The sequence below is a fragment of the Bubalus kerabau genome, chromosome 1, assembly GCF_029407905.1.
Source record: "Bubalus kerabau isolate K-KA32 ecotype Philippines breed swamp buffalo chromosome 1, PCC_UOA_SB_1v2, whole genome shotgun sequence".
Taxonomy (NCBI): domain Eukaryota; kingdom Metazoa; phylum Chordata; class Mammalia; order Artiodactyla; family Bovidae; genus Bubalus; species Bubalus kerabau.
Genome location: NC_073624.1, coordinates 170,515,575 through 170,543,232, shown reverse-complemented (window position 1 = coordinate 170,543,232; position 27,658 = coordinate 170,515,575). Strand labels below are relative to the sequence as shown.

Here is a 27,658-nt window from a genome sequence, read left to right as displayed (position 1 = left end):
CTAGAATAAAATATGGGAGAAAAATCTTTGTAACCTTGGGTTAGATAAAAATTTCTTAAATAGCAAAATGTAACTGAAAAGAAAAAATTGATAAAGTGGACCTCATCAAAATTAAAAACTTCTGTTCCTCAAGAGACACTTTGAAAAGAACAAATGACAGTCATGTAGTAAGGGGAAAATTTATAAATCACTTACTGATAAATAACTTGTATCCAGAATATATGAGGAACTCTTAAAAAGTAATAAGAAAACAAACTTGAGTTTTAAATGTGCAAAATATTTGAACAGACATTTTATCAAAGAAGACAAGACACACAGATGGCAAACAGGAATAAGAAAAGATGTCCAAATAATCAGCCATTAGGGAATGAAAACTGAAACTACAATCAGATGGCAATCTACATCTATTAGAACAGATAAATAAAAAAAACCTGACATACCAAATGTAACAAGGATGTCAAGTGAGTTGAACTTCCATTAACTGAGTGGGAATCCTGGGGGCCATCTTACAATGTGGTCTACCACACAAACGAGTTGTGCATTATCAACAGGAATTCTGCTCACCAGTGACAAGGAAACAAACTATTGATACACACAGCAACATGGATATACTTTAAAATACTTATGCAGAGTGAAAGTAGCTAGCTGGGTATTTTGATTGTAGTGATGGTTTTATGCGTGTTTACATGTGTCATGGCTATTATGTCAGTTACGTTGTTGCTATTGTTCAGTCACTAAGTCATGTCCAACTCTTTGCGACCCCATGGTCTGTAGCATGCCAGGCTCCTCTGTCCTCCACTACCTCTCGGAGTTTGCTCAAATTCATGTTCACTGAGTCAGTGATGCTATCTAACCATCTCATCCTCTGCTGCCCTCTTCTTCTTTTGCTTTCAGTCTTTCCCAGTATCTGGATCTTTTCCAATGTGTTGGTTTTTTGCATCAGGTGGCCAAAGCATCAGTCTTTCCAATGAATATTCAGGGCTGATTTCCTTTAGGACTGACTAGTTTGACCTCTTTGCTGTCCAAGAGACTCTCAAGAGTCTTCTCTAGCACCACAGGTCGAAAGAATAAATTCTCTGGCGCTCAGCCTTCTTTATGGACCAACTCTCACATCCATACATCACTACTGGAAAAACCACAGCTTTGACTATATGGACCTTTGTCAGTAAAGTGATATCTCTGCTTTTTTTTTTTAAATAAGCTGTCTATGTTTGTCATAGCTTTCCTTCCAAGAAGCAGGTGCCTTTTAATTTCATGGCTGCAGTCACTGTCCGCAGTGATTTTTGAGCCCAAGAAAATAAAATCTTGTTCCCTTCCTATTTGCCATGAAGTGATGTGGCCAGATGCCATGATCTTAATTTTTTAAAATTTGAGTTTCAAGCCAGTTTTTTCACTCTTCTTTCACCGTCATCAAGAGGCTCTTTAGTTTGTCTTCACTTTCTGCCATTAGAGTGACATCATGTGCATATCTGAGGTTGTTGCTATTTCTGCCAGCAATCTTGACTCCAGCTTGTGAGTCTTCCAATCAGCATTTCGCATGATGAATCCTGCATGCAGGTTAAACAAGCAGAGCAATAGTATACAGCCTTGTCGTACTCCTTCCCCAATTCTAAACCAGTCAGTTGTTCCATGTTCCATTCCAACGATTGTTTCTTGATTCACAAACAGGTTTCTCAGGAGACATGTAAAGGTCAGTTATACAGATGTTTAAAAAAAGAAGCTTATAAAATCTGATATTTGATACAGTTATTGGAAAACATTTATTAATAAGTTTTCAACTTATATAATAAGTTTTCAACTGCAATTTTTATGAAATTCAAATACATATTAGTTACCTGTCATGACACAATATTCAAACTGAGACATGCTGTAAGCACACACGCATGCCTGATTTTAAAGCTCATGTGAAAAAGGAATGTAAAATATGCCATTGGCAATTTTATATTGATTACATATTAGGATGATAATATCTTGGATATGTTTGGCTAAATAAAGTCTATTACTGATCTTAAATTCACCATTTTTAATGTGGCTACAAGAAAATTTCAAATTATTCACAGAGCTCCATGGTATTTCTATTGGACAGTGCTGCTTTAGCTCAAACTGCTCAGTTAGGCAAGTATGGCGGGTAGAAAAAAACAAGTTCATTGACAACAGAAAGAGACAAGCAGCCAATTTCAGAACATGGGACACTTTACAGAACAAATGTCTCTTGTTTCTCTAAAATATCAAAGGAGTAAAGACCAAAAAAATTCCTTAAAAAAACAAAAGACAGGGGAGGGAGATTATTTATAGAATGAAATAGAGAATAATAAAATAAAAGAGAGTTAAGAGTTACAACCCCCTTCACAGATCACTGCCTTGTGGTGGCAAAGGAATTTGTATAACTCGATGAAGCTATGAGCCATGCCATGGAGGGCAACCCAAGATGGACAAGTCATAGTGGAGAGTTCTGACAAAATGTGATCCACTGAAAGAGGGAATGGTAAACCACCCCAGTATACTTGCCATGAGAACCTCCTGAACTGTATAAAACAACAAAAAGATATGACACTGAAAGGTGAACCCCCCAGGTCTGAAGGTGTCCAATATGCTACTGGGCAAGAGCTGAGAACTACTCATAGTCCCAGAAAGAATGAAGCGTCTGGATCAAAGCGTAAATGATGCTCAGTTGTGGATGTGTTTGGTGATGAAAGTAAAATCTAATGCTGCAAAAAAAGCACTGCATAGGGACCTAGAATGTTAGGTCTATGAATCAAGGTAAATTGGACATGGTAAAGGAGGAGATGGTTAAGAATAAACATTGACATCTTAGGAATCAGTGAACCAAAATGGACAGGAATGGGCAAATTTAATTCAGATGACCATTATATCCACTACTGTGGGCAAGAATCCCATAGAAGAAATGGAGTAGCCCTCATAATCAACAAGAGTCCAAAATGCAGTACTTGGGTGCAACGTCAAAAATGACAGAATGATCTCGGTTTGTTTCCAAGGCAAGCCTTTCAACATCACAGTAATCCAAGTCTACACCCCTACCACCGATGCCAAAGAAACTGAAGTTGATCAGTTCTATGAAAAACTAGAAGACCACCTAGAACTCACACCAAAAAGAGATGTTCTATTCATCACTGGGGACTGGAATGCAAAAGTAGGAAGTCAAGAGATACTTGGAATAACAGGCAAGTTTGGCCTTGGAGAACAAAATGAAGCAGGGCAAAGGCTAACTGAATTCTGCCAAGAGAATGCACTGGTCATAGTAAATACCCTTTTTAAACAACACAAGTGATGATTTTACACATGGACATCTCCAAATGGCCAATTACTGAAATCAAATTGATTATATTCTTTGTAGCTGAAGATGGAGAAGCTGTATACATTCAGCAAAAACAAGAATCTGGAATGAATGTGGCTCAGATCATTAGCTTCTCACAGCAAAATTCAGGCTTAAACGAAAGAAAGCAGGGAAAACCACTAGGCCAGCCAGATATGACTTAACTCAAATCCCCTATGAATATGCAGTGGAGGTAACGAATAGATTCAAGGGATTAGAACTTGTAAACAGTGTGCCTGAAGAACTATGGATGGAGGTCCCTAATATTGTACAGGAAGCAGTGAACAAAACTATCCCAAAGAAAAAGAAAAGCAAAAAGGCAAAGTGGTTATCTGAGGAGGCCTTAAAAATAGCTAAAGAAAGAAGAGAACCAACAAGCAAGGGAGAAAGATTTCCAAACAACAGCATGGAGAGACAAGAAGGCTTCTTCAATGAATAGTGTATAAAACTGGAAGAAAAAACAGAAGGGGAAAGACTACAGATCTCTTCAGGAAAACTGGAGATATCAAGAGAATATTTTGCCCAAAGATGGACAAAATAAAGGACAGAAATGGTAGAGACCTAGTAGATGCTGAAGAGATCAAGAAGAGATGGAAAGAATGCGCAGAAGAACTGTACAAAAAAGATCTAAATGAACCAGATAACTACAATGGTGTGGTCAGTTACCTAAAGCCAGACATTCTGAAGAGTGAAGTCAAGTAGGCCTTAGGAAGCGCTGCTGTTAATAAAACTAGTGGATGAGACAGAATTCCAGTAGAACTATTCAAAATCCTAAAGAATGATGCCATCAAGGTGTTGCATTCACTATGTCAGCAAATCTGGAAGACCCAGCAGTGCCCACAGGACTGGAAAAGGTCAATTCTCAAGAAGAATAGTGCTAAAGAATTTGCTAACCATCGAACATGCACTCATCTCCCATACTAGTAAAGTGAAGTGAAGTGAAGTTGCTCAGTCGTGTCCGACTCTTTGCGACCTCATGGACTGTAGCCTATCAGGCTCCGCCGTCCAAGGGATTTTCCAGGCAAGAGTGCCATTTCCTTCTCCAGGGGATCTTCCCGACCCAGGAATGGAACCCGGGTCTCCCGCATTGCAGGCAGACGCTTCACCGTCTGAGCCACCAGGGAAGCCCCCATACTAGTAAGGTCATGCTTAAAATCTTGCATGCTAGGCTTCAGCATTATGTGAACCAAGAACTTCCAGATGTCCAAGCTGGGTTTAGAAAAGGAAGAGGAACCAGAGATCAAATTGCAAACATTTGCTGGATCATGGAGAAAGCTAGGGAATGCAGAAAAACATCTACCTCTGTTTCATCAACTATGTAAAAGCCTTTGTGTGGATCATAATAGGCTGTGGAAAGCTCTTAAAGAGATGGGAATACTACATCATCTTACCTGTTTCCTGAGAAACCTGTATGCAGGTCAAGAAGCAACCGTTAGAACCCTGTATGGAACAACTGACTGGTTCAGGATTGAGAAAGAAGTAGGACTGGTCTATTTGCTATCAACCTGTTAGTTTAATCTATACACCAAGCACATCATGAGAAATGCTGAGCTGGATGAGTTACAAGTGGGAATTAAGACAGGTGGGAGAAACATCAACAACCTCAGATATGAGGATGATACCAGTCTAATGGCAGAAAGTAAAGAGGAACTAAAGAGCCTTTTGATGAGGGTAAAGGAGCAGAGTGAAAGAGCTGGCTTAAAAAGAAAAGATCATGGCATCTGGCCCCATGACTTTGTGGCAAGTAGAAGGGGAAAAGGTGGAAGCAGTGATATATTTCCTTTTCTTGGGCTCTAAAATCACTGCAGATAGTGACTGCAGCCATGAAATCAGATGTCTGCTTCTTGGCAGGAAAGCTATAACAAAACTAGACAGTGTGTTGAAAAGCAGAGACATTACTCTGCTGACAAAGGTCTGTATAGTCAAGGCTATGATCTTCCCAGTGGTCATGTATGGTTGTGAGAGCTGGGCCATAAAGAAGGCGAAGCGTTGAAGAATTGATGCCTTGGAACTGTGGTGCTGGACAAGACTCCTGAGAGTTCCTTGGACAGCAAGATCAAGCCAGTCAATCTTAAGGGAAATTATCCCTGAATACTCTTTGGAAGAACCGATGCTGAAGCTGAAACTCCAGTATTTTGGTTATCTAATGAGAACAGCTGACTCATTAAGTCCCTGATGTTGGGAAAGATTGAGGGCAGAAGGAGAAGAGGGTATCAGATGATGAGACAGCTGGATGGCATCACCGATGCAATGGACATGAACTTGGCAAACTCTGGGAGATGGTGAGGGACACAGAGGCCTGACATGCTGCAGTCCATGGGGTCCCAAACAGTCAGACACAAGTGGATGACTGAACAACAACAAAGAGCTATAAAAATCAACGCAATGTGTGAAACTTGCTAGGATTCTGATTTGAACAAATCAACTATAAAAAATTTTTTGAAGTAATTAGGTATCTGATTATGGGCTGGCTATTAGACAATAATCAGAAATTGTTATTAATTTCATTACGTGTACCAATGGCATGCTGCTTATATATAAAATCCCTATCAGATGCATATCATAGTCATGACAGAGGAACTGATAGGGTGTCTTGCATTTGCTCTAAATACCTAATAGGATGGAAGTACAGATAAAGGAAGATGGGCTGTGAGCTAACAGTGTAGGAGCTGGGGGAGGAATACATGCAATTCATGTTCATCCTATTCTTTACATGTTTTGAGAATTTCCATAAGAAAAACATTTTACTACAGAGCTACAGTAATCAAAACAGTATGTTTGTTACTGGCACAAAAAATATATATAGATCAGTGGAACACGAAAGAAAGCCTAGAGATAAACCCACCCACCTATGGTCCCCTAATCTATGACAAAGGAGGCAAGAACATCAATGGACAAAAGACAGTTTCTTTAATAAGTGGTGCTGGGAGATCTGGATAGTTACATATAAAAGAATAAAATTAGAACAGTTTTCCACATCATACACAAAAATAGACTCAAAATGGATTAAAGACCTAAATGTAAGGCCAGACACTTGTAAAATTCTAAGAGGAAAACATAGGCAGAACATTGTTCGGCATGAACTGCAGCAAGATTTTTTTGGATCCATCTCCTAGAGTAATGAAAATAAAACAAAAATAAACAAATAGGATCTAATTAAAATGAAAATCTTTTGCACAGCGAAGGAAACCATAAACAAAATGAAAAGAATGGGAGAAAATATTTGCAAACGAAGCAACCCACAAGGGATCAATATCCAACACACAGCTCATGCAGCTCAATATCAAAAAGACAAACAACCCAGTCAAAAAACAAGTAGAAGATCTAAATAGTCATTTCTCCAAAGACAACATACAGATGGCCAACAAACACATGAAAAGATGCTCAGAATCATTAGAGAAATGCAAATCAAAACTATAATGAGGTGTCATCTCATTGTAGACTGGTCACAATGACCGCCATCAAGAAAATCTACAAACAATAATTGCTAGAGATGTTGCAGGAAGGGGGACCCCTTCCAGGGCCCGAAACTGGGCTCTTGTCTAACACTCAGAAATGAATTGTCCAAGGAGACATATGTGCTGACAAAGCAAGAGATTTTATTGGGAAAGGGCACCCGGGTGGAGAGCAGTAGGGTAAGGGAACCCAGGAGAACTGCTCTGCGGCGTGGCTCACAGTCTCGGGTTTTATGGTGATGGGATTAGTTTCCGAGTGGTCTTTGGCCAATCATTATAATTCAGAGTCTTTCCTGGTGGCGCACGCATCGCTCAGCCAAGATGGATGCTAGCGAGAGGGATTCTGGGAGGTGGATGGACACGTAGTGTCTCCTTTCGACCTTTCCCGAACTCTTCCGGTTGGTGGTGGCTTATTAGTTCCCTATTCCTTATCAGGATCTCCTGTCATAAAACAACTCAGGCAAATGGTTACTATGGTGCCTGGCCAGGGTGGGCGGTTTCAATCAGTGTGCTTCCCCTAACAGAGAGGGTGAGAGAAAAGGGAATCCTCCTACACTGTTGGTGGGAATGTAAATTGGTGCAGACACTATGGAGAGCAATATGGAGGTTCCTTTAAAAAGATAAAAATAGAGCTACCATATTGCTGGATCACAGAAATCTCACTCCTGGGTATATATCCAGAGAAAACCATACTTTGAAAAGATACATACATGCCAGTGATCACTGGAGAATTATAGTCAGGCCATGGAAGCAACCTAAGTGTCCACCAATGGAGAAATGGATAAAGAACATGTGGTATATAATGGAGTATTACTCAGTCATAAAAAGAATGAAATGATGTCATGTGCAGCAACAGGGATGGTTCTAGAGATTGTCATACTGAGTGAAGTAAGTCAGACAGAGAAAGACAATATCCCTTACATATGGAATCTAAAAAAAAGGTACAAATGAACTTCTCTACAAAACAGAGAGTTACAGATGTAGAAAGCAAACTTATGGTTAGCAGGAGGATAAGGGGAGTAGGGATAAACTAGGAGACTGGAACTGACATATGCACACTACTATACATAAGATTGGAGAAGGCAATGGCACCCCACCCCAGTACTCTTGCCTGGAAAATCTCATGGACAGAGGAGCCTGGTAGGCTGCAATCCATGGGGTCGCTAAGAGTCGGACACGACTGAGTGACTTCACTTTCACTTTCCACTTTCATGCATTGGAGGAGGAAATGGCAACCCACTGCAGTGTTCTTGCCTGGAGAATCCCATGGACAGAGGAGCCTGGTGGGCTGCCGTCTATGGGGTCGCACAGAGTTGGACACGACTGAAGCGACTTAGCAGCAGCATACATAAGACAGATAGCTAATAAGGATCTACTGTATAGCACAGGGAACACTGTGCAACACTCTGTAATGGCCTATATAGAAAAAGAATCTAAAAAAGTAAATATATGTGTGTGTATTTATATACATACGTAACTGGATTTTATATACATATGATTTACGTTGCTGAACACCTGAAACTAACACAGCACTGTGAACCAATTATACTCCAATAAAATTTTTTTAATGAAAGGAAAATCTGTGACTTTCTCCCTGAAAGTCCCAGGAGGCCTGGGTGCCTTGTGACCTTGGGCTGCCCTCCCTGTCTGAGCCAAGGATAAAAATGGCCACAGGTAGAAATGAGGGGCTTCCTCATCATTCAGTGAGGGCAATACCACTGATCACATTTATCATATGCAATGTGCATCTGTCAATGAATCTGCTCATGAAATTCGTTACATACAGTGTGATAATCTAATTTGTTCCTTCTTCTTGCACTCAGTATTTGCAAAATATAAGCACATTTTCTCTAGCAAACATTTCCGAATTGCAACATGAAGACACTTAAAGTCCCTTTCATCATCCAAAGTGCTAATAGAATTTGGCTGCATTTATGCAGAAACATCTGTTTTCAAACCACAGGCCACTGGGGCCTGCAATTCATATTAGGGGAGCAGCTATCACACACACTGTCATTTCAGCATCCTTAACCCTTTCCACAATTCCTCTTGCACATGTTCACACAAACAGTCAAGTGTGCAATATTTTATTCTTAAGGGGTTTGTCAAGACAACTGGTTGTCAGAACTCCTGAGCTGGGGAGACATTTCCGTTAAAAGTGAAGGAACTGGAAACTTCAACCATTTTCATGGAAAAATGTTACAAATGGATTGCACCTCCCGACCAGGGCCCTGGATTGTGGATAACCTTCTCCGAGGATCAGAGCCAGGTACATACCCCAGGCCGCCTGCCCAGGTGGTGTCTAGGTGTGTGAGTTGTAGGGTGACTTGCCCTGGCCCTCAGAGACTGGGGTCCTCCCTGCTGACTCCTCTGACCGGTTCTCCAGTGTTCTCAGTCTGCTCAGATTCACAGGGAAATTGGGCAATGGCTGGTTAGAAGGCCAGGCGCCCTCCTGAGCTGTGCTCCCAGCCTTGTGCAGCATGGCAGTGACAAGGGTGACTCCGTGCCTGTCCTCAAGCTGCTCGCAGCCAAGATGCAGAGAGCCGGCACTGAGCTCCCAGGGTCTCCAGTGCCAGGGGCCTTGACTCTCTCTTTCTTCCCCTCCTGCCCGACCACCCACATTCTGCCTGACTCCTGTCTGACCCTCCAGAGGAGTGGAGGGATAGCCTCTCCTGGGAGCCCCTCTCGGGTTGAGCCTGACTATGGTCCTCACCCATGCATGATCTTGAGGACACTGCTGCCCTGCATCAGGGTCTGCTGCAGACAGGTACCCTGGTGATCACCGGGTCTGATTAACTTAGTGGTCCCCAAAGTGGGAATTGTGTCCTCACAGAGTGAGATGTCCCCAGAGTACAGACCAACATGAAAAGCTTGGGATGAAAATATGAGAATTCCACTTAACATTTTAGCATTCATTTAAAGTGACATTGGTACAGAACTTATAACATATAAGTTAGGAAGCATGATAATAAATTAGATGCTTGGAGGCCCTCCACCAAGTTGGGTGGTAGAATATTATCAACCTTTACCTCACCTGGGCCTTCTTCCCAATCCACCTAACTTTCATCATTTCTACTATTTGGAATTTTTAAAAAAATATCAAGCTCATACAACTTCACAGCAAAAACCAATCATTTTAAAAAAACAAACGATCTGACTTAAAAATTGGCATGTATACCTATGGCTGATTAATGCTGATGTATGGCAGAAACCAACACTACATTGTAAAGCAATTATCTTCCAATCATAAATAAATAAATTTTTTAAAAAGTAAAAAAAATGGGCTGAGTATCTGAATATATATTTTTCTAAAGAAGACATACAGATGGTCAAAAGTTACATGAAAAGATGCAGAACATTGCTAAATATCAGGGAAATGCAAATCAAATTCACAATAAGATATCACCTCACAACTGTTAGAGTGGCTATATATATATATATATGAAGAACAAGAAATAACAAGTGTTGGTGAGGTGGAGAAAATGGAACGCTTGTGCACTACTGGTGGGAATGTGAATCGGTAGAGTCACTTTAAAAAACAGCATGGGGTTTCCTTTTAAAAAAAAAAAAAAAGAAGCTTCCAGTTCAAGATGGCAGAGTAGAAGGACATGTGCTCATTTCCTCCTGCAAGAGAACCAAAATTGCAACTAGCATTGACAGGAGAACGATGGAACCCACCAAAAAAGACATCTCACGTCCAAAGAAAAAGAAGCTGCAACAAGATGGTAGGAGGGGCACGAACATGATAAAATCAAATCCCATATCTGTCAGGTGGTGACCCACAAACTGGAGAACAATAACATCAAAGACGATCTCCCACTCTTGTGAAGGTTCTAAGCCCCATGTCAGGCGTCCCAGCCTGGGGAGCTGACAAAGGGACTGAGAATCCCCAGGGAATCTGACTGTGAAGGCCAGCAGGCTTTGATTACAGGACTCCCACAGGACCGGGAAACAGAGGCTCCGCTGTTGGAGGGCACAAACAAAATCGTGCGTACTCCAAGATCCAGGGGAAAGGAGCAGTGACCCCACGGGAGACTGAACCAGGCCGACCACTGCTGTTGGAGGGTCTCCTATGGAGGTGGGGGTCAGCAGTGGCTCATCGTGGGGACAAGTCCTGGAAGATGCCCTTGGTGTGAGTCCTCTTAGAGGTCACCATTAACCCTACTACAGAGCCCACAGACTCCAGGGCTGGGTCACCTCAGGCCAAACAACTAACAGGGAGGGAGCACAACCCCACCCATCAGTGGATAATGGGATTAAAGTTTTTCTGGGCATGGCCCTACCCACCAGACCAAGACCCAGTCTTTCCCACCACCAGTCCCTCCCATCAGGAAGGTTACACAAGCCACTTAGCCTCCTCCACCAGAGGGCAGACAGAAGAAGCAAGAAGAACCACAATCCCTCAGTGGTGAGAACAAAACCACATTACAGACAGTTAACCAGGATGAAAAAGCAGAGGGTTTTGTCCTAGATGAAGGGGCAAGATAAAACCCTACAAAAACAACTAAATAAAGTGGAGATTAGGCAACCTTCCAGAAAAAGAATTCAGAAAAATGACAGTGAAGATGATCCAGGATCTCAGAAAAAGAATGGAGGCAAAGGTTGAGAAGATGCAAAAAATGTTTACCAAACACCAGAAGAACGAAAGAACAAGCAGAAATGAAAAACAAACAAACAAACAAACAAACCACTAGAAGGAATCAATAGCAGAATAACTGAGGCAGAAGAACAGATAAGTGACCTGGAGGACAGAATGGTGGAAATCATTGCTGCAGAACAGAATATAGAAAAAAGAATGGGGGGGGGGGGTTCGGGGAGGGAAATGAAGACAGCCTAAGAAACCTCTGGGACAAGATTAAGGGCACCAACATTTGCATTATAGGCATCCCTGAAGGAGAAGATGGAGAGAAAGGACCTGAGAAAATATCTGAAGAGAGAAGAGCTGAAAACTTCCCTAACATGGGAAAGGAAATAGTCAACCAAGTCCAGGAAGCGCAGAGAGTCCCAGGCAGGATAAACCCTAGGAGGAACACAGAGAGACACATAGTAATCAAACTGATGAAAATTAAAGACAAGGATAAAATATTAAAAGCAACAAGGGAAAAATGACAAATAACATACAAGGAACACCCATCAAGTTATCAGCTGACTTCTCAACAGAAATTCTATGAGCCAGAAGGGAATGGCACCATATATTTAAAGTGATGATAGGGAGGAACCTACAACCAAGAATACTCTACCCAGCAATACTCTCGTTCAGATTTGATGGAGAAATCAAAAGCTTTCCAGAGAAGCAAAAGTTGAAGAGAATTTAGCACCACCAAACCAGTTCAGTTCAGTTCAGTTGCTCAGTCGTGTCCAACTCTTTCTGACCCCATGGACTGCAGCACACCAGGCTTCCCTGTCCATCACCAACTCCTGGAGCTTGCTCAAACTCATGTCCACAGAGTAGGTGATGCCATCCAACCATTTCATCCTCTGTTGTCCCCTTTTCCTCCTACCTTCAATCTTTCCAGCATCAGGGTCTTTTCCAATGAGTCAGTTCTTTCCATCAGGTGGCCAAAGTATTAGAGCTTTAGCTTCAGCATCAGTCCTTCCAATGAATATTCAGGACTGAGTTCCTTTAGGATGGACTGCTTTGATCTCCTTGCAGTCCAAGAGACTCTCAAGAGTCTTCTCCAACACCACAGTTCAAAAGCACCAGTTCTTTGGCATTCAGTTTTCTTTATGGTCCAACTCTCATATCTGTACATGACTACTGGAAAAACCGTAGTTTTGGCTAGATGGACCTTTGTTGACAAAGTAATGTCTCTTCTTTTTAATATGCTGTCTAGGTTGTCATAGCTTTTCTTCCAAGTAGCAAGCATATTTTAATTTCATGGCTGCAGTCACCATCTGCAATGATCTGGAGCCCAGGGAAATAAAGTCTGTCACTGTTTCCACTGTTTCCCCATCTATTTGCCATGAAGTGATGGGTATGGATGCCATGATCTTAGTTTTTTGAATGTTGAGATTTAAGCCAACTTTTTCACTTTCCTCTTTCACTTTCATCAAGAGTCTCTTTAGTTCCTCTTTGCTTTCTGCCATAAGGGTGGTGTCATCTGCATATCTGAGGTTATTGATTTTTTCCCAGCAATGGCTGTCTGAGGAGGCCTTACAAATAGCTGTGAAAAGAACAGAAGCGAAAAGCAAAGGAGAAAAGGAAAGATATAAGCATCTGAATGCAGAGTTCCAAAGAATAGCAAGAAGAGATAAGAAAGCCTTCCTCAGTGATCAATGCAAAGAAATAGAGGAAAACAACAGAATGGGAAAGACTAGAGATCTCTTCAAGAAAATTAGAGATACCAAGGGAACACTTCATGCAAAGATGGTTATCAGCTGATGTCTCAACAGAAACTTTACAAGCCAGAAAGGAATGTTACCATATATTTAAGGTGATGAAAGAGAAGAACCTACAACCAGGAATACTCTACCCAGCAAGACTCTCATTCAGATTTGATGGAGAAATCAAAAGCTTTCCAGACAAGCAAAAGTTTAAGAGAATTCAGCACCACCAAACCAGCTTTACAATAAAGGCTAAAGGAACTTCTCCAGTCAGGAAACAAAAGAGAAGGAAAAGACCTACACAAAATAAACCTCAAACAATTAAGAAAATGTTAATAGGATTATACATATTGATAACTACCTTAACTGTAAATGGATCAAGCGCACCAACCAAAAGACATAAGACTGGCACTTCCACTTACCACATCACTCTATTCAATCCCTGAAATTCTTTGCAATCATTTCAAATTATTAGGTTAGTCACACTTCCATTACAGTTTGCAATTGTAATTATCTTTTATTTTTTGTCTGGATATTGATTGTGAAAACTGATAAACATCTTTTACTAATGTGATTATGTAATCAAGATTGCCAGGAGAAATATCAATAACCTCAGATATGCAGATGACACCATCCTTATGGCAGAAAGCAAAGAGGAAGAGCCTTTTGATGAAAGTGAAAGAGGAGAGTGAAAAGGCTGGCTTAAAACTTAACATTCAAAAAACTAAGATCATGGCATTTGGTCCCATCACTTCAGAGCAAATAGATGGGGAAACAATGGAAACAGTGACAGACTTTTTTTTTTTGAGCTCCAAAATCACTGCAGATGGTGACTGCAGCCATGAAATTAAAAGACGCTTGCTCCTTGGAAGTAAAGCTAAGACCAACCTAGATAGCATATTAAAAAGCAGAGACATCAATCACTTTGCTGAAAAACGTCTGTATAGTCAAAGCTATGGTTTTTCCAGTAGTCATGTATGGATGTGAAAGTTGGACTATAAAGAAAGCTGAGTGCCGAAGAATTGATGCTTTTGAACTGTGGTGTTGGAGAAGATGCTTGAGAGTGCCTTGGACTGCAAGGAGATCAAACCAGTCAATCTTAAAGGAAATTAGTCCTGAATATTCATTGGAAGGACTGATGCTGAAGCTGAAGCTTCAATACTTTGGCCACCTGATGGGAAGAACTGATTCACTGGAAAAGACCCTGATGCTGGGAAAGACTGAGGCAGGAGAAAGGGATGACAGAGGATGAGCTGGTTGGATGGCATCACCGACTCCATGGACATGAGTTTGAGCAAGCTCCAGGCGTTGGTGATGGACAGGGAAGCCTGGTGTGCCGTAGCTCATGGGGTTGCAAAGAGTCGGACACGACTGAGCAACTGAACTGAACTGACTGAAGTATTATTTGCTTAATATAATTGTATCATGATTAATCAACAGAAAATAACAGAATTCTGTATCATCAAAGCTACCTGTAATCCTTTTTTAAAATCCAGATGCATAATAGAGTTATCTTAGAACTTTTTGAAAAAATACAAATGCCCAGGTACCTCCAAATATGTTTCTAATGAGCAGCCATATTTAAAAACAACAGATTATATGAGGATCTTTTACTGTTATCTAGTTTGTTTCTGCTTTTCTATTTTCTATTCAGTGCTCCCATTTCATTTAGTTTATGTTTTCCAATTTCTCCATGTCTTCTTTTTTGTTGTTGTTCTTTCTCGAGCCTTTATCTAGTAGAAAAGGTTTTTCACACACACACACACACACACACACACACACATTATACATATAGTATGTATAATATATATATTATAGAAAATTTATGAATTTTTGCATAGCTGAAAAATCCATGATATTTTTATTCCACTTTTTGACTTAGTATGTGTAAGATGTGTAGAATGCTACATTTCTAATATATATTTGTGCAAAACTTTGATATAATTCCATGCTTTTTAGCATCTAGTATTAGTGCTAAAAGTCTAGGCAATTTATCTTAGTGATTAAAAACATTTGTGAATGAGGCTTGAAACTTCTAAACCAATTGAGAGAATATAAAGAAATACTAAGTTATAAAGAAAAACAACAACAACAGGAATTAGCAAGAGATACCAAAAGTTCAGATTTTGTTCAAATTTCACAAAGTTTCATGCCACTGTCCATTATTCATTTTCATATTTTATTCAAGACTCCACTTTGTATTTAAATGCATTAAGTAGTTTCAGCTGTGTGAAATAAATTATGGTAAACTCTTTTCTCATTATTATTCTATTACAAATATTGTCTAATTTTTCTTGTTATGGCTTCTTAGAAACACCCATCATTTAATTTCCAAACACATGGGATTTTGTTTAAAGTATCTTTAGTATTAATTTTTCATTTCAATGCTTTATTCTCTGCAAACACCCTCTGTGTTTTTTTAGTCTAACTTATTGAGGCTTGTGATGGCTAACTTGAAGATCTCTCTTGGTAAACGTCACACTGCACTTAAAAATATGTGGGTTATTTTCAAATATCTTCAATATTGATTTCTAACATAATTCCATAGTCATAAGAGAACAGACTCTGCATGATTTCAATATCTTTAGATCATGTAATTTTTGCACCTTGTTTTATGTCCCTGAATATATTTTAGTGTTTCCTAATTTACCATCTATGGGAACTTGAATAGAATTTGTATCATACTGTTGTGTGAGAATTGTATAAATCTTAATTATGTTGAAAAAAGAAATAAACAAAAAGATATAAGCCATGAAAAAAAAGATATGATGGGGAAAAAAGTTTTCCCCATCATAATAGGAACAAACAATAGGATGTTCAAACAATAGGAACAAACAAATAGGAGGTAAAATATTCATGAATAAACTTGACAAGGACCATGAAGAAAACTTCAAAATGCTCCTGAAAGTGGTCTTGAACAAATAAAAAGTAAGGAATCTTGAATACAAATGAAGACATTCCTTGTTTTTGGACAAGATGACTCAACTTCATAAAAACATCTATTATCCTGAAATTATACATAAAGTTAACATGATCCTAACAAAAGATATCAGCAACATATTAGAATAGCTAGGAAAACCCTGAAATAAAAGCAGTGGAAGGAAGATTAGCCCTACCAGATATCAAAACATAATAATGGGAATTGAGTTCAATCTCTTTCCTCTATTGCAACAGTTGTAGATACAGTTTTCCTTGCTGTTCACACAGACACACACAGTGTAACTCCTACACGTGACACCAGCACACAAAGGGATAAAGCTGTGTGACAGACTAGAAACAGGTCCAACAGCATTTGGATATTTAGTATATGACACAAATGCATTTCAGATCACAAGAGAAAAGATGGCCTTTAAAAAAAAATGTTGGGATAGATACTTGGAAAAAGATTATTGGATCTGTAAACTAAGCACAAAACCAAAAGACTATTAGGAAGCAGAGGTGAATTCCATTACAGTTGGGTTGAGAAACGCCCTTCTAACTACGATTCAAAGTCTAGATGAAATAAATGAAAAGAATGACTAAATTAATGGTCTCAAAACAGAAGCTTCTAGTGGTAAAACTCACTATGAATGAGTAAAAAGAAACCTGGGAGAAATAGTCGCAATTTAACAAAGATAAAGCACTAATATCTCTAATATGTATTTTAGACAAAATTTTAAATCCAAAGAAAAGAACACCCTCAAATCCAAAAGGAAATGGACAAAATATATAGACAGGCAATTTACAGAAAGAAGATGATCAAATGACTCATAAACAAATGAAAAGCTAATTTCACTCAAAATAATTGAAATGTAAATTAAAATGTATTGAAACACTATTTACTGGCTCTCAGGTCCATGCAGGTGTGGGGGAAACAGACACTGTCACACCTGCTGGTAGGAGTGTAGAATTTGGGGAGAGGGAAATCAAGAATAGTTAACAAAATAAATACTTATTTACTCTGCCCTCTTGGAATGAATAATATGCCTCCACAAATACAAGCAACCTATGTGCAAGGTTATCTATTATTCCATTATTTTTAATAGCAAAGGCTTGTTAAAAAAAAACCCAAATGTCAATGCACAAGATAGTTGAATAAGTATGGAACAGCCTCAGAATGGAGTACAATGTGGAGTACAAAGGAATGAGGAGCATCTCTATGAACCAGTAAAAAGACATTTCTAACTGAAAAAAGGAAGGCACAAAAAAGATGTATATATACTAACTTTTGTAATAATTTATAAGTGGCTTGCTTAACAAAAGAGACCCAGGAAGAATAAATCTGAAATTATTTCAAATACCATAGTATGGGAACAAGAAGAAAGAGGCAGGAATGGGATTGAGACTTCAAATACAGCTTTTTTTTTCCCCTTAGTTTTGACCTTTGGACCATGTAAAACAAATGTTCAAAAATTAAATTATATCATAAAGGGGAAAAAAATGAATTGTGTGCAAACAGAAACAGATGAAACTAATGGTATATCAAATTGATAACATATTTACATAGTGCTGACTTGACAGCCAAAGAAATCCTGAACGTGACCTGGTAGGTTATGGTTGCTTTGGATGTAGTGATTCTGAAAGTATTTTGGGTGTATTCTAGGGTTAAGCAAATTATTACTGAGAAATGGAATATTGCCTGCCATGTCAGTAAACAAAGGATGTCACGGTCATCAGCAATTGCAGCCAGCATGGATGGTGAGCTGGCGAGCCCTGAGGGAACTCAGGAAAGAACAATACCTGCCCTCTAGCAGCCATCAGACTGCAGCCACTCCCCATGGTGAGCCCGGAGGAAACTCAGGATTTGAAAACACAGGATACTAGCTGAGGAGCATGAAGGAATGATTTCAGTAAGCCCAGACTCTTGCATCTTCCCATACATAGAAAAGTGCTAGGTTCCTTAACATGAGATATCTGGTTTTCTTTAATTTACGGTAATCTTTTGACTTTAGACTACTTGCCCTCTGTTGCAAAACTTCTATATAACCTGGCTCCCCCTCTCGCCTCCTTGGAGCAGTTCTCTCAGGGTTACTTGAGATGCTGCCTCCTGGGCTTAAGTCCTAAAAATTTCCATTGAATAAAATATAACTCAACTTTTATATTGATATTTTGGGGGAACCAGGTTCTTACTGTAGGAGAAAGGAGATGCAACTATTAACTTTCAGTTTTAAAAAAGCAGTTCTTGGTTCAGTCCACTGAGAAGGTCTAGGGTCAATGACGCCATGGTAGCAATGAGCATTTCTATCTAATGCTCAGATACTGGTTTCTAACCCCTACCACAACCCCACTAAAAGACACCAAGGCTTCTTGAGAAATGGCTGACTCTAGGCCTGGGTCAAAGTACAAGTCAGAGCTGGATTAGTTCAAAGACTTATGGGAACATATGAAAGAATGCAGAGATCAACCTGAACACCCAGCATCTCATCTTTACACATTCGGGGCAGGCACTCCTTCCCCTGCCAGGCACAGGGAGGTCTGAGATGGGCACCCGGAAGGATGCAGGAAGAGGGGTAGGGCTTCAGACCAAACTGGTTCTCTTGTCCACAACAGCTAACAACCCCACCACCTGCAAAAGACCCTGCCCTTCTTGAGCCCTTGGCTCTGCCAGGATGGCAGACAAGCTTCTCCTCACCCCCTCCTCAGTCTCCACCCTAATTACTCTGGTTTTATTTTTTTTCCCCTACCACTTATCTCCTGCCATTACCTTGGCTTTTCTTTAGATGACTTTTTCAGCTCCCCTCTCCCACATCTGCTTGTAAGCCCTCCTCAGGGCCAGCAGCAGACAGCACACAGGAGGTTAAGGAATGCAATGCTGTAGGCAAGTGAGGCCACAAACCCTGGCCTCTCCTGGTTACTTGGCACAGTGACTGGAGTACGGCTTTTGGAACCAGTCCTACCATGGTTGAAACTCCAACTTTGCCACTTGATGGTCCTGAGACCTTGAACAAATCCTGTGACTGCTTTAAGCCTCAGTAACTTCAACTAAGACGGAAACACAGCACCTGCCCTGCAAACAAATCTTCCCAGGACACTGCTCTGACTCCTGAGACTCAGCAGAACACCTGCCTCAGAGAGCCAGGAGACAGGGACAAGGGGTGAGCCCCTCCATACCCCAAGCTGGCTTGTCTGTCTTTTTAACATTGCTCCCCACGCTGAGCCTGGGGCAGGGGCAGGAGCCTCCCTGGCCTCTTCCCCTCCAGGCCTCCCAATCCCCTCCTGGACGCAGAGGTGAGCGGACTCCAGGTTTCCTGGCCCCGCCCACCGTCACTAATGAGGAACACACCCAGAACCCGGCGCTGACCCCATTGCCCCTGCAGGCTCTCTCGCATCGATCCTTTCCTCAATCCTATCCCAGCTTTAGAGCTGACAACATCCTCTTCTCCCACACACAAGGCCCTCTGCCATCTTCACAAGCAGTCGGCAGGTCAGCCTTCCTGTTCCCATTTCACAGTCCGGGAAACTGAGGCCTCGTGTTGGGTAGGCTTTGGGCCCAGGCTGGCTTTTCCTGCCACTCGAGCAGCTGAGGAAGCTTGCTCCTCGCGCCAAGGCGAGTGGAGGTGCTCCCGCGGCAGAGTGAGTCACGAGCCCCGGCGGCCGGGGGTGCGCGCTCCGCCGGTCTCCTCCTGGCGCCCTCCCCGCGCACGCACCCGCGCCCCGCAGCCCCTCCGCCTCCCACCGTCCCTGCCGGAGGGGCGCACACTTTGGCGAGCCGGGGCTCCCCGGCCCCGCCAGCCGGCCGGCCACGCGCACTGTCACCCCCGCGCGCCTGTGGTCAGCCCGCGAGTCCGCGCGCGGAGGCCCGGACACCTGCCGGCCCGCGGGCTCGCAGCCGCGCCTCTCAGCGTCGAGACCCGCCGCCGCCGCAGCTCCTCCCCGCGCCCCGCCCGCAGCGCCGCGCCCCGACTCACCGGCTCCCGGCGCGCCCCGTGTCGGAGCTCGGCCCATGGGCAGAGCCCGCCGCTCCCGCTGAGCCGGGGCGCCGCGGACCCTGCCGGCCGCCCGCCGCTCGCCGCGCGCGGCCCGGGGCGCAGCTCGCCTCACTCCGGCGGCCGCCCTAGAGGCGCGGCGCGGCGCCCCCTCGCGGCCGCACGGGGAAGGCTGGGCGCGCAGAGCTCCGGGTGGGGCTGCGGAGGACCCTGCCGCGGGGCTCCCTTTCCCGCTCCCTTCTGAGGCCACCCATCCCCAAGGCGTCCCCGCTCACCCCGCCTCTGCTCTGCTGCGGGCCTCAGGATCAAGGCCATAAGTCCAGCCCTGCATTCAGGACCCTCCGCTGTGGCTCGCCTTCCACCCCCTGGAGGTGGGACCCACTACAAGCATCAGATGGCACGCTCACGTCATGGCTCCTGCTGGACTCTGCAGCTGAACTGGCCCCTCCCCACTACCGACTCTCTCACCTGGAAAACCCCTGGCAGCCTAAAATCCCATGCACCTCTTTTACTGGCCGCTCCTCTGGATTCTCCTCCTGTGATGGCCGCTGATCTGTGGTGTGTCTATGCTCCCTGTCTGGTGGGCACAGGGTGGGCATCAAAGGATGGGAAGACTGCTCATCACCCACCAAGCGTCTTCTATTGGGGAGGTGGTCCTAGGAACTGGCCCACTGGGAGGGTGGCTCACCACTCTGAAGACACTGAGCTGCTAGGAGGATAACCTGTTGCTATTTCACTTTTAAAATGGGGGGAGGGAGCCTGAACGAGATTGGGTGACCTTCCTCAGCTGGCTCCAGCTGGACATTAAAAGTGTCCTGGTTTGTCCCAGTGTAAAAGTCAGGATATCTGTCCTTTGCTTCAGTCAGGACCTACTTAAGGAGATGTGGCAGGTTACCCAACCCAATCAGCTTTAGCAAAAATAATTTATTGGCTTCAGTTCAGTTCAGTTCAGTTCAGTCGCTCAATCGTGTTTGACTCTTTGTGACCCCATGAACTGCAGCGCGCCAGGCCTCCCTGGCCATCACCAACTCCTGGAATTTACCCAAACCCATATCCACTGAGTTGGTGATGCCATCCAACCATCTCATCCTCTGTCGTCCCCTTCTCCTCCTGCCCTCAATCTTTCCCAGCATCAGGGTCTTTTCAAATGAGTCAGCTCTTCACATCAGGTGGCCTAAGTATTAGAATTTCAGCTTCAACATCAGTCCTTCCAATGAACACCCAGGACTGATCTCCTTTAAGATGGACTGGTTGGATCTCCTTGCAGTCCAAGGGACTCTCAAGAGTCTTCTCAAACACCACAGGTCAAAAGCATTGAATCTTCAGTGCTCAGCTTTTTTTATAGTCCAACTGTCACATCCATACGTGACCACTGGAAAAACCATAGCCTTGACTAGATGAACCTTTGTTGGCAAAGTAATGTCTCTGCTTTTGAATATGCTATCTAGGTTGGTCATAACTTTCCTTCCAAGGAGTAAGCGTCTTTTAATTTCATGGCTGCAGTCACCATCTGCAGTGATTTTGGAGCCCAGAAAAATGAAGTCTGACACTGTTTCCACTGTTTCCCCATCTGTTTGCCATGAAGTGATGGGACCGGATGCCATGATTAGTTTTCTGAATGTTGAGCTTTAAGCCAACTTTGTCACTCTCCTCTTTCACTTTGATCAAGAGGCTTTTTAGTTCTTCTTCACTTTCTGCCATAAAGGTGGTGTCATCTGCATATCTGAGGTTATTGATATTTCTCCCGGCAATCTTGATTCCAGCTTGTGCTTCCTCCAGCCCAGCATTTCTCATGATGTACTCTGCATATAAGTTAAATAAGCAGGGTGACAATATACAGCCTTGACGTACTCTTTTTCCTATTTGGAACCAGTCTGTTGTTCCATGTCCAGTTCTAACTGTTGCTTCCTGACCTGCATACAGATTTCTCAAGAGGCAGGTCAGGTGGTCTGGTATTCCCATCTCTTTCAGAATTTTCCACAGTTTATTGTGATCCACACAGTCAAAGGCTTTGGCATAGTCAATAAAGCAGAAATAGATGTTTTTCTGGAACTCTCTTGCTTTTCCCATGATCCAGCGGATGTTGGCAATTTGATCTCTGGTTCCTCTGCCTTTTCTAAAACAAGCTTGAACATCTGGAAGTTCACGGTTCACATATTGCTGAAGCCTGGCTTGGAGAATTTTGAGCATTACTTTACTAGCATATGAGATGAGTGCAATTGTGCAGTAGTTTGAACATTTTTGGCATTGCCTTTCTTTGGGATTGGAATGAAAACTGACCTTTTCCAGTCCTGGGGCCACTGCTGAATTTTCCAAATTTGCTGGCATATTGAGTGCAGCACTTTTACAGCATCATCTTTCAGGATTTGAAATAGTTCAACTGGAATTCCATCACCTCCACTAGCTTTGTTCATAGTGATGCTTTCTAAGGCCCACTTGACTTCACATTCCAGGATGTCTGGCTCTAGGTGAGTGATCACACCATCATGATTATCTTGGTCGTGAAGCTCTTTTTTGTACAGTTCTTCTGTGTATTCTTGCCACCTCTTCTTAATATCTTCTGCTTCTGTTAGGTCCATACCATTTCTGTCCTTTATCGAGCCCATCTTTGCATGAAATGTTCCTTTGGTATCTCTAATTTTCTTGAAGAGATCTCTAGTCTTTCCCATTCTGTTGTTTTCCTCTATTTCTTTGCATTGGTCGCTGAGGAAGGCTTTCTTATCTCTTCTTGCTATTCTTTGGAACTCTGCATTCAGATGCTTATATTATTCCTTTTCTCCTTTGCTTTTCGCTTCTCTTCTTTTCACAGCTATTTGTAAGGCCTCCCCAGACAGCCATTTTGCTTTTTTGCATTTCTTTTCCGTGGCAATGGTCTTGATCCCTGTATCCTGTCACGAACCTCCATCCATAGGTCTTCAGGCACTCTATCAGATCTAGTACCTTAAATCTATTTCTCACTTCCACTGTTTAATCATAAGGGATTTGATTTAGGTCATACCTGAATGGTCTAGTAGTTTTCCCTACTTTCTTCAATTTAAGTCTGAATTTGGCAATAGGGAGTTCATGATCTGAGCCACAGTCAGCTCCTGGTCTTGTTTTTGTTGACTGTATGGAGCTTTTCCATCTTTGGCTGCAAAGAATATAATCAATCTGATTTTGGTGTTGACCATCTGGTGATGTCCATGTGTAGAGTCTTCTCTTGTGTTGTTGGAAGAGGGTGTTTGCTATGACCAGTGCATTTTCTTGGCAAAACTCTATTAGTCTTTGCCCTGCTTCATTCCGTATTCCAAGGCCAAATTTGCCTGTTACTCCAGGTGTTTCTTGACTTCCTACTTTTGCATTCCAGTCACCTCTAATGAAAAGGACATCTTTTTTGGGTGTTAGTTCTAAAAGGTCTTGTAGGTCTTCATAGAACCGTTCAACTTCAGCTTCTTCAGAGTTACTGGTTGGGGCATAGGCTTGGATTACTGTGATATTGAATGGTTTGCCTTGGAAACGAACAGAGATCATTCTGTCGTTTTGGAGATTGCATCCGAGTACTGCATTTCGGACTCTTTTGTTGACCAGACACTTAAACGCGATGAATAGGAATCCACCTTTCCCTTCTCCTAGACCTGCTATGTCTGGATTGACATTGTCAGAAAGAGCACAGCTGCCTGATATTCCCAGGAAACAGCAGAACTGCCACACAGACCCTGAAGAGGTCGGCTCTGGCCATTTCCAAAGTCCTGAAGAATGAGGATTACAGGCCTAGGTGTTGCCTCCCTGGAACCAAAGGTGAAGTAGCCCTTGTGCTCAGCCTGAAGATGGAGTAGGGAACTACTCTAGCATGCGCCAAAGGCTATTTGTAGAAGACCAAACAAATAAAAACAACAATGCTCGTATCTCGTACCGTTGGCAAAACTGAGGCCTGGAGACAGAAGGCATCTGTCTGGGGCACATAGATGTATTAGGGCAGGTGAGTTGGATGGGGCTGGGCAGGGAGCAGCAGAGCTTTATGACAAGGCTAGGGCCAGAGGTTGGTCCCAGTGAGGGTCATGCCTGAGACCAGTGTCAACAACCTGGCCTCGGTCAAGAGGACGGAGAAACAGGAAGGTTGGGGGAGATTCCCAGCATATAGATTCACCTTGGGGCTTAGGTACTAAGACCAGTCCTGAGGCTGGTGAACCTTCTCGGATTCTCACCGCATGCCTGGAGCCCTCAGGTCAGGCCCTGCATGCCTGCTGGAGGCATGCTGGGGTTCTAGGAGAGAGGGCTGCATGAGAAAACTCGGAAGAGCGAGCCCACTCACCTGTGACTTGCTGGGGCCTGAGCAGCACTTCAGGGCCCCCTCACAGAGTGCTGCTCAAAGGAGAAGGGCAGGTCTCTCCCCACCCCACCCCTCTCTGTGAGCAAAGGCTTGGGGACCACTGAGGAGCTGTTGTCACACTGGGTGCAGTGGCGGGGCTGCTTGAAGTCAGGGCAGTGCTTGGTGGAGGAACTGGAACCCCAGGGTGGACTTGCCTGTGGCCACCCCGCATGTCTCAAGTGGCTGAGTGAGCAGGGCTATTCCTGTGACAGGGAAGAAGGCTGTACCTCCTGATGCCTCCTGCAGCCTCTCTCGCTGTCCCTGAGGTCAGGGCTGTGTTGAGGGTACAGCACGCAGTCCTTGAACTCAGCCTTGAGGCCAGCAGGGAGTTCTGCTCCAAGTTGTCCCCAGCTTGCGGACACTGGCTGCAGGAGCCATGTCTGGACCCTGGGAGAAGACTGGGCCACCCCAGGCTCCATGTTTCCCCAGCGCCTCCCTAGCCCGCCTCATCCATCAAGTCCCTTTGGCCTGCCCTACTCCAGCCCTATCTTCTTGCTCCAGTCCTTGCCCAGGGACTAGCCCCAGACAGTCTGGTGCTGGGACAGAGGGTGAGTGACCCGGGGAGCTCTCAGCTCAGTCTCCTCTGCCTGAGCCCTGCCCTGAGACACACCTCCGGTGGATATTTCCTGAGGGGCTGTGTGCGCCGCGCGCTGTGCTGGATGCTGGGATCCTGCAGGGAGCAGGACATGTGGTTCTTGCCACCTCAGAGCCCACTGTTCAGAGAGAGGAGACTGAAGACAAATTTTACACACAAAAGGATAATAAAAATGAACCTTTCAGAGAATGCTAAGTGCCATGAAGTCACCAAGACAAGGTGAGGTGGTGGAGAGTGTCTGGGCCTACTTTAGATGGGAGGGCTCAGGAAAGGCCTCTCTGCCCACAGAGGGTCTGCGCTGAGACCTGTAGGAGGAGCCAGCCCTACACGGTCTGTGGGAAGATGGTCCTTGCTAGAGAGGGTAGCAGGAGCAGTGACCCTGTGGCCAGCATGCGTCCTGCTTCTGTGACAAAGAAAGGAGGCGGGTGTGCCTGGAGGAGAGGGTGGGGAGGGTGCAGAGGCCCCGGTGGAAGCAGTCGGGGCCAGGCTGGGCCTCCTGGCGGGCAAGGAGCTGGGACTCTGTTCTCCAGGTGTGGCCCAGGGTAGGCTCCACCCCAACCCCATTGGTAGCCCCTCCAGCAGGAGGCGTGTTGGCTGTGACATCCATGAGGCCCTTTCCCGGCACCCCCGGCGCCTGCTTTGGCCGTCCATGGTCCAGACGGCATCTCCCACACACATCTGACCCTGGGGCCACCTGAGTGTGTCCTACCCACCCAGCACTGGGCTGGCAGGGCTGGAGTCCTCATCCTCTGAGGAGGCCACCCCTGGAGCTGCTGCGCTGACCTGCACAGGATGGAGGAGACGGCAGGCAGGAGGCATCTGAGAAGCACACGCCCTGGTCCGGGGCAGGGGCTGGGGGCGTGGATGATGGTAACATGCGGAGAAGGTGGGAGAAGTGAGAGGCAGTTGGGTGTGGCCAGGGTGGATGGGGGACTTGCTGAGATTGTGCGGCCAGAGAGGTACTGGGGAGCCAGCTGGAGGCAGTGGGACTTGTGGGTGCAGAGTCTGGTGTGGGCCTTCATGAGGTGGAGGAAGGTGAGCCTGTGGTCCTCGCTGCCACAGACACGCAGTGGCTGCAGCCTGCGAGGGCCCTGCAGCATGTCGGCCCCAGTGCTTGGTCCACCTGCGGCAGGCGACTCAGGAACCAGATCACGCCACGCGGGCTGCCAAGTACTGTCCCCTGTAAAAGCAGAGAACACTGAGGACAACTGTAGCCTCTGGCAAGTGCATTTTATTAGTGAAACTCCTAACTCACCCATTCTTGGATCTGATGAAAACTCATCCTTTCTCGCTGCCACCGAGGTCAGATTGCTGTATCCTGTATCAGTGCTGTAGCCTGTGCTGAGGGTGCTGTGGTCACCGCCTCCTGGCAGCTTCTTGAGCTGAGTGGGGTCTGGTGAACATGCTCCACAGTTACGATGGGAGCCCCAGGTGAGGCTGACGCAGCAGAAGACGGGTCACACTTCGAGAAACGCTGATTACAAGGGGTACAGGGTGAACCCGCCCATCTGTGATGGGCAAAATAATGGCCCCCAGAGATGCCCAAGGCCTAAACCCCAGAACCAGTGAATATGTGACCTTCCATGGTAAAAGGAACTTCGCAGGTGTGACTTTGAGGTGAGGATTACCTCAACCCAGGATTGCCCTGGATTATCAAGGTGAGCCCCAAATAATCAGTGGGTGCTCAAAAGCAGAAGAGGGAGACACAAGAAGAGTCAGGGAAAGAGATGTGAGTATGGAAGCAGGGTCAGAGAAATGCTAGCAACTCTGCTAGTTCTGAGTGTGGAGCAAAGAGCCATGAGCCAAGGAATGTGGGAGGCCTCTGGTGGTTGTGAAAGGCAAGAAACGAATTCTCCCCTAGAGCCTGTAGGAGGAACCAACCTTGCTGACACCTGTCTTAAGCTCAGTGAGACACAAGGGAGACTTCTGACCTACAGAACTATACACGAATACACTTGCATGTGGCTCAGTGGTAAAGAATCTGCCTGCAATGTGGGAGACATGGGTTCGATCCCTGGGTTGGGAAGATCCCCTGGAGAAGGGATAGGCTACCCACTCCAGTATTCTTGGGCTTCCCGTGTGGCTCAGCTGGTAAAGAATCCGCTTGCAATGCGGGAGACATGGGTTCAACCCCTGGGTTGGGAAGGTCCCCTGGAGAAGGGAAAGGCTGTCCACTCCAGTATTCTGGCCTGGAGAATTCCATGGGCTGTATAGTCCATGGGGTCACAAAGAATTGGACACGACCGATCAATTTTCACTTGTTTTGAACCAGTAAGTTTGTGGTAATTTGCAATAGTGGTAATGGGAAACTCAGACACTGTTCCACAAAAGAGGCTCAGAGCAGGCAGGCAACGTATGGAGGTGGCACTGCAAACTGGGGGCCCAAACCCCGCATGCTTCCCATTAACTGCCCTAGAGGCACAGTAGGAGGCAGGGAGGTCAGGACCAAGCTGCTGCCCTCAGAAGGGCCCACACCGGGCAGAGTGGATGTGTATTGGGCCTTCCTTGGGAGCTCATTTACAGCACAGATGACCAAGCCTTTGGACTCAGAGGGTCTGTGTGGGGACCCGGGAATCTGCATCACAGCATCAAAATTATTTTGTCATTATTGTTCATTTGTTCAGTCGTGTCCAACTCTGTGACCCAGTGGACTGTAGCACACCAGGCTTCCCTGTCCTTCGCCATCTCCTGGAGTTT

General features: G+C 44.4%; 1 pseudogene; it reads right to left on the bottom strand.

Annotated features, from left to right (window-relative positions):
• The window catches only part of LOC129622410 (60S ribosomal protein L21-like), a 44,304-nt pseudogene extending 24,232 nt beyond the window's left edge, over positions 1–20,072 (bottom strand).
• Between the last annotated feature and the right edge of the window lie 7,586 nt (positions 20,073–27,658).